Source organism: Leuresthes tenuis, unplaced genomic scaffold, assembly GCF_036924035.1.
Source record: "Leuresthes tenuis unplaced genomic scaffold, fLeuTen1.0.hap1 SCAF_10, whole genome shotgun sequence".
Taxonomy (NCBI): Eukaryota; Metazoa; Chordata; class Actinopteri; order Atheriniformes; family Atherinopsidae; genus Leuresthes; species Leuresthes tenuis.
This window is the reverse complement of record NW_027325364.1, coordinates 27,004,873-27,013,253: the sequence shown is the minus strand read 5'-3', so window position 1 is coordinate 27,013,253 and position 8,381 is coordinate 27,004,873. Positions and strand designations below refer to the sequence as shown.

Genomic DNA, 8,381 nt, shown 5'->3' with positions numbered 1-8,381 from the left:
GACCGGCATTCTTACCTTTTCTAACACATTTTTCAGCAATTATGGTCAGAGATTCACACCTACTCACAGCCGAACAACTCCGCTCCCGCATTTGATGGTGTATAGTCGGGCATTCTCACCCTTTCTCATCAGCTTTTTGCAAATTATGATCTGACATTCACACCTACTTGCAGTCGAACAGCTCTTCTCCCGCTTTTGATTATGTATGGTTGGATATTCGAACCTTTTCTTAACTGCTTTTTACAAACTTTGGTTGGACGTTCACACCTTCTTGTAGCCGAACACTTCCACTCCTGCTTTTGATGATGTATGGTTGGGCATTCGCACCTTTTTTTTTACCCATTTTACATGTATTATGGGTGGACATTCACACCTTCTTGCAGCTGAACACCTCCTCTCCCACTTATGATCATGTGTGGTTTGATTTTCGAAAATTTTCTTTCATGTTTTCTAGCTATTATTGATGGACATTTAGACCTTCTTGCAGCTGAACACCACCTCTCCCGATTTTGATTATGTATGGACCGGCATTTCTACCTTTTCTAACACATTTTTCAGCAATTATGGTTTGAGATTCACACCTACTCACAGCCGAACAACTCTGCTACCGCATTTGATGGTGTATAGTCGGGCATTCTCACCCTTTCTCATCAGCTTTTTGCAAATTATGATCTGACATTCACACCTACTTGCAGTCGAACAGCTCTGCTCCCGCTTTTGATTATGTATGGTTGGATATTCGAACCTTTTCTTAACTGCTTTTTAGAATTTTTGGTTGGACGTTCACACCTTCTTGTAGCCGAACACATGCACTCCTGCTTTTGATGATGTATGGTTGGGCATTCGCACCTTTTTTTTACCCATTTTTCAGGTATTATGGGTGGACATTAACACCTTCTTGCAGCTGAACACCTCCTCTCCCACTTATGATCATGTGTGGTTTGATTTTCGAAAATTTTCTTTCATATTTTCTAGCAATTATTGATGGACATTTAGACCTTCTTGCAGCTGAACACCACCTCTCCCGATTTTGATTATGTATGGACCGGCATTTTTACCTTTTCTAACACATTTTTCAGCAATTATGGTTGGAGATTCACACCTACTCACAGCCGAACAACTCCGCTACCGCATTTGATGGTGTATAGTCGGGCATTCTCACCCTTTCTCATCAGCTTTTTGCAAATTATGATCTGACATTCACACCTACTTGCAGTCGAACAGCTCTGCTCCCGCTTTTGATTATGTATGGTTGGATATTCGAACCTTTTCTTAACTGCTTTTTACAAACTTTGGTTGGACGTTCACACCTTCTTGTAGCCGAACACATGCACTCCTGCTTTTGATGATGTATGGTTGGGCATTCGCACCTTTTTTTTACCCATTTTTCAGGTATTATGGGTGGACATTCACACCTTCTTGCAGCTGAACACCTCCTCTCCCACTTATGATCATGTGTGGTTTGATTTTCGAAAATTTTCTTTCATGTTTTCTAGCAATTATTGATGGACATTTAGACCTTCTTGCAGCTGAACACCACCTCTCCCGATTTTGATTATGTATGGACCGGCATTTTTACCTTTTCTAACACATTTTTCAGCAATTATGGTTGGAGATTCACACCTACTCACAGCCGAACAACTCCGCTACCGCATTTGATGGTGTATAGTCGGGCATTCTCACCCTTTCTCATCAGCTTTTTGCAAATTATGATCTGACATTCACACCTACTTCCAGTCGAACAGCTCTGCTCCCGCTTTTGATTATGTTTGGTTAGATATTCGAACCTTTTCTTAACTGCTTTTTACAAACTTTGGTCGGACGTTCACAATATCTTGCAGCCGAACACCTCCGCTTCCGCTTTTGATGGTGTATATTCGGGCATACGAACCTTTTCTTACCCGCTTTTTACAAACCAAGGTCGGACTTTCACACCTTCTCTTAGCTGAACAACTCTGCTCCCTCTTTTGATTGTGTACAGTCGGGTAATTTAACCTTTTCTTACCCGCTTTTTACCATCTATGGTCGGACATTCACACCGTCTTACAGCGGAACACCTCCGCTCCCTCTTTTGATGATGTATGGTTAGGCATTCGCACCTTTTCTTACCCATTTTTCAGTAATTATGGGTAGACATTCACACCTTCTTGCAGCTGAACACCTCCTCTCCCGCTTATGATCATGTGCAGTTTTATATTCGAAAATTTTCTTTCATGTTTTCTAGCAATTATTGATGGACATTCAGACCGTCTTGCAGCTTAACACCTCCGCTCCCACTTTTGATGGTGTATAGTCGGGCTTTTGAGCCTTTTCTTCCCCGGTTTTTACAAATTATGGTTGGACATTCAGACCTTCTTGCAGCCGAAAACCTCCACTCCCTCTTTTGATCATACATTGTCGGGCATTCGCACCTTTTCTTACCCGCTTTTTACAAACCATGGGCGGACTTTCACACCTTTTAGTAGCCGAACAACTCCGCTCCCGCTATTGATTGTGTACAGTCGGGTATTTTAACCTTTTCTTACCCGCTTTTTACCAACTATGGTTGGACATTCACACCTTCTTACAGCAGAACACCTCCGCTCCCTGTTTTGATTATGTATGGTTTGACATTCGCACCTTCTCTCACCCGCCTTTTACTATGGTCGGCCATTCACAGCTTCCTCTCCACCATACTTGTATGGTGGGATATTCACACCCACCTGCATCCGAAGACCTCCGCCCCCACTTTTGTTGATATTTAGTCGGTCATTCGCACCTTACCCGCTTTTGGCAAACTATGGCCTTCTTGCAGCCCAACACCTCTGATCTCGCTTTTGATGATGTAAGGTTGGGCATTCAAACCTTGCTTCACCTGCTTTTCACCAAATATAGTCGGACATTCACACCCACTTGCATCCGAAGACCTCCGCCCCAAATTTTGTTGATATTTAGTCGGACATTCGCACCTTACCCGCTTTTGGCAAACTATGGCCTTCTTGCAGCCAAACACCTCTGATCTCGCTTTTGATGATGTAAGGTTGGGCATTCAGACCTTGCTTCACCTGCTTTTCACCAAATATAGTCGGACATTCACACCTTCTTGCAGCCGAACACTTCCGCTCCACCTTTTAGTGTTCTATCACACCTTTTTTTCACCGCATTTTATACATTATGGTTGGAAATTTTCAACCACTCTCATCCGAAGACCTCTCCTCCCGCTTTTGTTAATATATTTGAACTTTAGTCGGACATTCAAACCTTCTTGCAGCTGAACCACCTCCGCTCCCTGTTTTGATCATATATGGTCTGGCAATACTACCTTTTCCTACCCGTTTGTGAGTAATTTTGGCTGGACATTCACACCTACTTGCAGCCGAACACAACCTCTCTCGCTTTTGATGATGTATGGACCGGCATTCTTACCTTTTCTAACGCATTTTTCAGCAATTATGGTCGGAGATTCACACCTACTCACAGCCGAACAACTCCGCTCCCGCATTTGATGGTGTATAGTCGGGCATTCTCACCCTTTCTCATCAGCTTTTTGCAAATTATGATCTGACATTCACACCTACTTGCAGTCGAACAGCTCTGCTCCCGCTTTTGATTATGTATGGTTGGATATTCGAACCTTTTCTTAACTGCTTTTTACATATTTTAGTTGGACGTTCACACCTTCTTGTAGCCGAACACATGCACTCCTGCTTTTGATGATGTATGGTTGGGCATTCGCACCTTTTTTTTAACCCATTTTTCAGGTATTATGGGTGGACATTCACACCTTCTTGCAGCTGAACACCTCCTCTCCCACTTATGATCATGTGTGGTTTGATTTTCGAAAATTTTCTTTCATGTTTTCTAGCAATTATTGATGGACATTTAGACCTTCTTGCAGCTGAACACCACCTCTCCCGATTTTGATTATGTATGGACCGGCATTTTTACCTTTTCTAACACATTTTCCAGCAATTATGGTTGGAGATTCACACCTACTCACAGCCGAACAACTCCGCTACCGCATTTGATGGTGTATAGTCGGGCATTCTCACCCATTCTCATCAGCTTTTTGCAAATTATGATGTGACATTCACACCTACTTCCAGTCGAACAGCTCTGCTCCCGCTTTTGATTATGTTTGGTTAGATATTCGAACCTTTTCTTACCCGCTTTTTACAAACCAAGGTCGGACTTTCACACCTTCTCTTAGCTGAACAACTCCGCTCCCTCTTTTGATTGTGTACAGTCGGGTAATTTAACCTTTTCTTACCCGCTTTTTACCATCTATGGTCGGACATTCACACCGTCTTACAGCGGAACACCTCCGCTCCCTCTTTTGATGATGTATGGTTAGGCATTCGCACCTTTTCTTACCCATTTTTTAGTAATTATGGGTGGACATTCACACCTTCTTGCAGCTGAACACCTCCTCTCCCGCTTATGATCATGTGCAGTTTGATATTCGAAAATTTTCTTTCATGTTTTCTAGCAATTATTGATGGACATTCAGACCGTCTTGCAGCTGAACACCTCCGCTCCCACTTTTGATGGTGTATAGTCGGGCTTTCGAGCCTTTTCTTCCCCGGTTTTTACAAATTATGGTTGGACATTCAGACCTTCTTGCAGCCGAAAACCTCCACTCCCTCTTTTGATAATACATTGTCGGGCATTCGCACCTTTTCTTACCCGCTTTTTACAAACCATGGTCGGACTTTCACACCTTTTAGTAGCCGAACAACTCCGCTCCCGCTATTGATTGTGTACAGTCGGGTATTTTAACCTTTTCTTACCCGCTTTTTACCAACTATGGTTGGACATTCACACCTTCTTACAGCAGAACACCTCCGCTCCCTGTTTTGATTATGTATGGTTTGACATTCGCACCTTCTCTCACCCGCCTTTTACTATGGTCGGCCATTCACAGCTTCCTCTCCACCATACTTGTATGGTGGGATATTCACACCCACTTGCATCTGAAGACCTCCGCCCCCACTTTTGTTGATATTTAGTCGGTCATTCGCACCTTACCCGCTTTTGGCAAACTATGGCCTTCTTGCAGCCAAACACCTCTGATCTCGCTTTTGATGATGTAAGGTTGGGCATTCAGACCTTGCTTCACCTGCTTTTCACCAAATATAGTCGGACATTCACACCTTCTTGCAGCCGAACACTTCCGCTTTTAGTGTTCTATGAGGCATTCACATATTTTTTTTCACCGTATTTTATAGATTATGGTTGGAAATTCTCACCCACTCTCATCCGAAGACCTCTCCTCCCGCTTTTGTTAATATATAGTCGGGCATTCGAACCTTTTTTTACCCGCTTTTTACAAATTATGGTCGAACATTCACACCTACTTGCAGCTGAATACTTCCGCTCCACCTTTTAGGTATTTATGGTTGGCATTTGCACCTCTTTTTATACTGATTGCTGAAGATTAAGTTGTTCTTTCTCAAACTACAAATTTTTTTTAATTGTTGAAACTTGATTTGAAGTGGATAAATAAGGAGGACAAACAGTTTTAAGTCAGGCTGATAGAAGGAATTAATTAATTTTATAGCAAAATCTGTATTTCGTCATATGTCGAGAGATGCTTATTGCTGAAGAAGTTCTTTCTCATTCTACAAAGTACAACGTTGTTTATCGTTGAAACTTGATTAGACATGAATAAATATGAAGGACAAAGCAGTCTTAACTTGGTTTGAGTTAATGAATTTGTTTTATAGGAGAATCCGAATTCGTGCATAACTCATAAAATAGAGCTTATTTTCGGATTCCTGAAGAATGAGTCTGGTTCTTTCTCATAATACAAAGTTTGTTGTTTATTGTTGAAACTTCATCAGAAGTGAAGAAATAAATGAATGCCTATCAACAAATGTGGGATCTAAACTCTAGTGCTTCCTCTAAAATAATTTCCTTTCTCAATTTAGAAATGTGTGTGTGTAAGTCACAACACCCGTGACACCAAAACGGCTTTCTTTTCTCTACACTCTGCACTATGAGCACACACACCAAATCAGAAAGGCTTTTTTCTCTCTTTTCTACATTATGGACTGTGGGGACACAAAACCGCTCTCTCTCTTTTTTTTTTTTTATCGTGTGCCAGGGCGTTGTCTCACGTATTAGATTATGCTTAAGATATGAATGGGTTTATCAGTCACATCAGAATCCATACATACTGATCCTCCCGTAATAAAATGGTCGGATCTTATCAAACACACTTTGTTTCTTGTGACAATCAAGTCAGCAAAACAGCGTATACACGTCAAGACACTGAATCAAGTTTGCCACAAGAACTCATAAGTTTGGCAGTATTGCTCTGCCTTCAGCAATCATACACCCATTTTATTTTCGTGAGACATGTGCAAGCACCTGTTCATCTACTGTTCTATCACTATGAATTAGTGATCTATTATCAATAAGGATACTTCTACAACTACTATCAAAGTATGTCCGGACTTCTTATGTTGTCAGTTGCTATATATGAATAAGTGGGTAGCTACTGACAAGCATTAAGCATGTCACACAGCCCAAACATATAACATTTCAGGACACACCACACAGTTAACAACCACAGTGAAGCGTGTCAAAGCCCAAACATGTAACATTCAACAGGACACTTACACAACACATTCAAATCAAACAGTCAGACAACATACAAGAACATATACCCCAGCCGGCATTGCTCCCTGCCTATTTTCGTACAGCACACTATGTGTGCGCACACCTTTATTCACAAACTCTTAAACTTATACTCTTTTACCGAAGCTGCTACAGCTCGATTGGCCGAATACCCTTTGATCCTATTTCGGTGAATTTGACATCTGCCTTACATATAACAGATTAGCGGTTTAGCAGTTTTAATTTAGTTTGAGTGAAGGAATTCATTTTATAGCAAAATCCGAAATCGTGAAGAACTCATGAAAGTAAGCTTATTCTCGGATTCCTGAAACTTTAGATTTGCTCTTTCTTTTACTGCAAAGTACAACGTTGTTTTTTTTTTTTGTTTAAATCTTTCTAGACATGGTAAATATGAAGGACAAAGCAGTTTTAACATAGTTTGAGTGAAGGAATTCATTTTATAGATAAAATCTCAAGAGTCTGCAGAGAAAAGAGAGTGAATGCGAAGTAGACTTTAACACGGCTATGGGAGCGAGCCGAGTGTGGGCTAACCGGGAGAATTGCTTGAAAGAAACGCGACACCGAATGAGCGATCAGAACAAAGCCTCAATACGGGATTCTCGTGGTGTTTTTGTTGCTGCCTTGTCTTTTGCACAGAGTAAAAGACAAGGCAGCCATCAAATAGGGCCCGATTGTTCCTACTTGGTCAGCCGAGGAGCAAGGGGGGGGGGAGCAAGCGTCTCAACCAAGCAAAGCTCACCATGGGGAAGGTGGCTATGCCAACTAGCCTGATGCCCTGCTCCCGCAGTGACGGATAATCGTACTCTGGTTTCTCTTCATAACGTACAAGTCTTTCGCCTTTTACTAAAGATTTCTGTGGAGAGCAGCACTAATGAGTTGTTTCTATTTTTGGCAGGCTTTACCTTTGCGGGTGAAGCCCTTTCTGTCTGTGCAAAAGAAATCTTCTTACTGTGCAGAGTGACTTCTCTGAGTAGAGTCGCCTTACTTGTTGCGACTGTGCCGATGTTCGAAGCTGGAGTGCAAAGTTGTTGCTTGAATGGTGCTTGCTGGAGCATGCGGGAGTGCAAAGTTATACCATTTAAAAGGGCTGAAGAGTGCTCAGTGCAGCGGGTGGGCGGAGGTGCAACGTGACACTCTGGCCACCTATGGCCATAAAAAGAACACTGCTACAAGTGCGCATTGTGCCAGCAAGGGCCCTCGGACCTGAAACAGTGGACAGTTATCGCTTCTCGGCCTTTTGGCTAAGATCAAGTGTAGTATCTGTTCTTATCAGTTTAATATGTCCTCTATACGAGGACAACATATTAAATGGATTTTTAAGAATAGGAGTTGAAAAAGAAGCTTGCTCCGTTCACTCCAAGCCTCGACCCGGTACTGTAGTGCCGCTGGGAACGGTGCGCTCTCCTCTGCTCTTGTGAAAAAGCAAACAGCGGTGCAGGATGGAAGTTTCAGGGAGCCCAAGATGAAACTTTCTTTTAATCTGCTGAGAAAAGAGAGTGAATGCGAAGTGGACTTTAACACGGCTCTGGGAGCGAGCCGAGTGCGGGCTAACCGGGAGAATTGCTTGAAAGAAACGCGACACCGAATGAGTGGTCAGAACAAAGCCTCAATACGGTGTTCCCGTGGTGTTTGTGGCTGCCTTGTCTTTTGCACAGAGTAAAAGACAAGGCAGCCATCGAATAGATTGTTTCTACTTGGTCAGCCGAGGAGGAGGGGGGGGGGGGGGGGGGGGGGGGGGGGGGCAAGCGTCTCAACCAAGC

The 8,381-nt window shown here is 42.7% G+C and overlaps 2 non-coding genes across 2 annotated transcripts; both read left to right on the top strand.

Annotated features, from left to right (window-relative positions):
• The first annotated feature begins 7,420 nt into the window (after positions 1-7,420).
• Positions 7,421-7,534, top strand: LOC140317245 (U5 spliceosomal RNA). Its single transcript, XR_011917576.1, has one exon. It is a non-coding gene; the product is annotated as a U5 spliceosomal RNA (small nuclear RNA).
• A 308-nt stretch (positions 7,535-7,842) lies between these two features.
• Positions 7,843-8,026, top strand: LOC140317139 (U2 spliceosomal RNA). The gene has a single exon (XR_011917482.1). It is a non-coding gene; the product is annotated as a U2 spliceosomal RNA (small nuclear RNA).
• Positions 8,027-8,381: the final 355 nt, after the last annotated feature.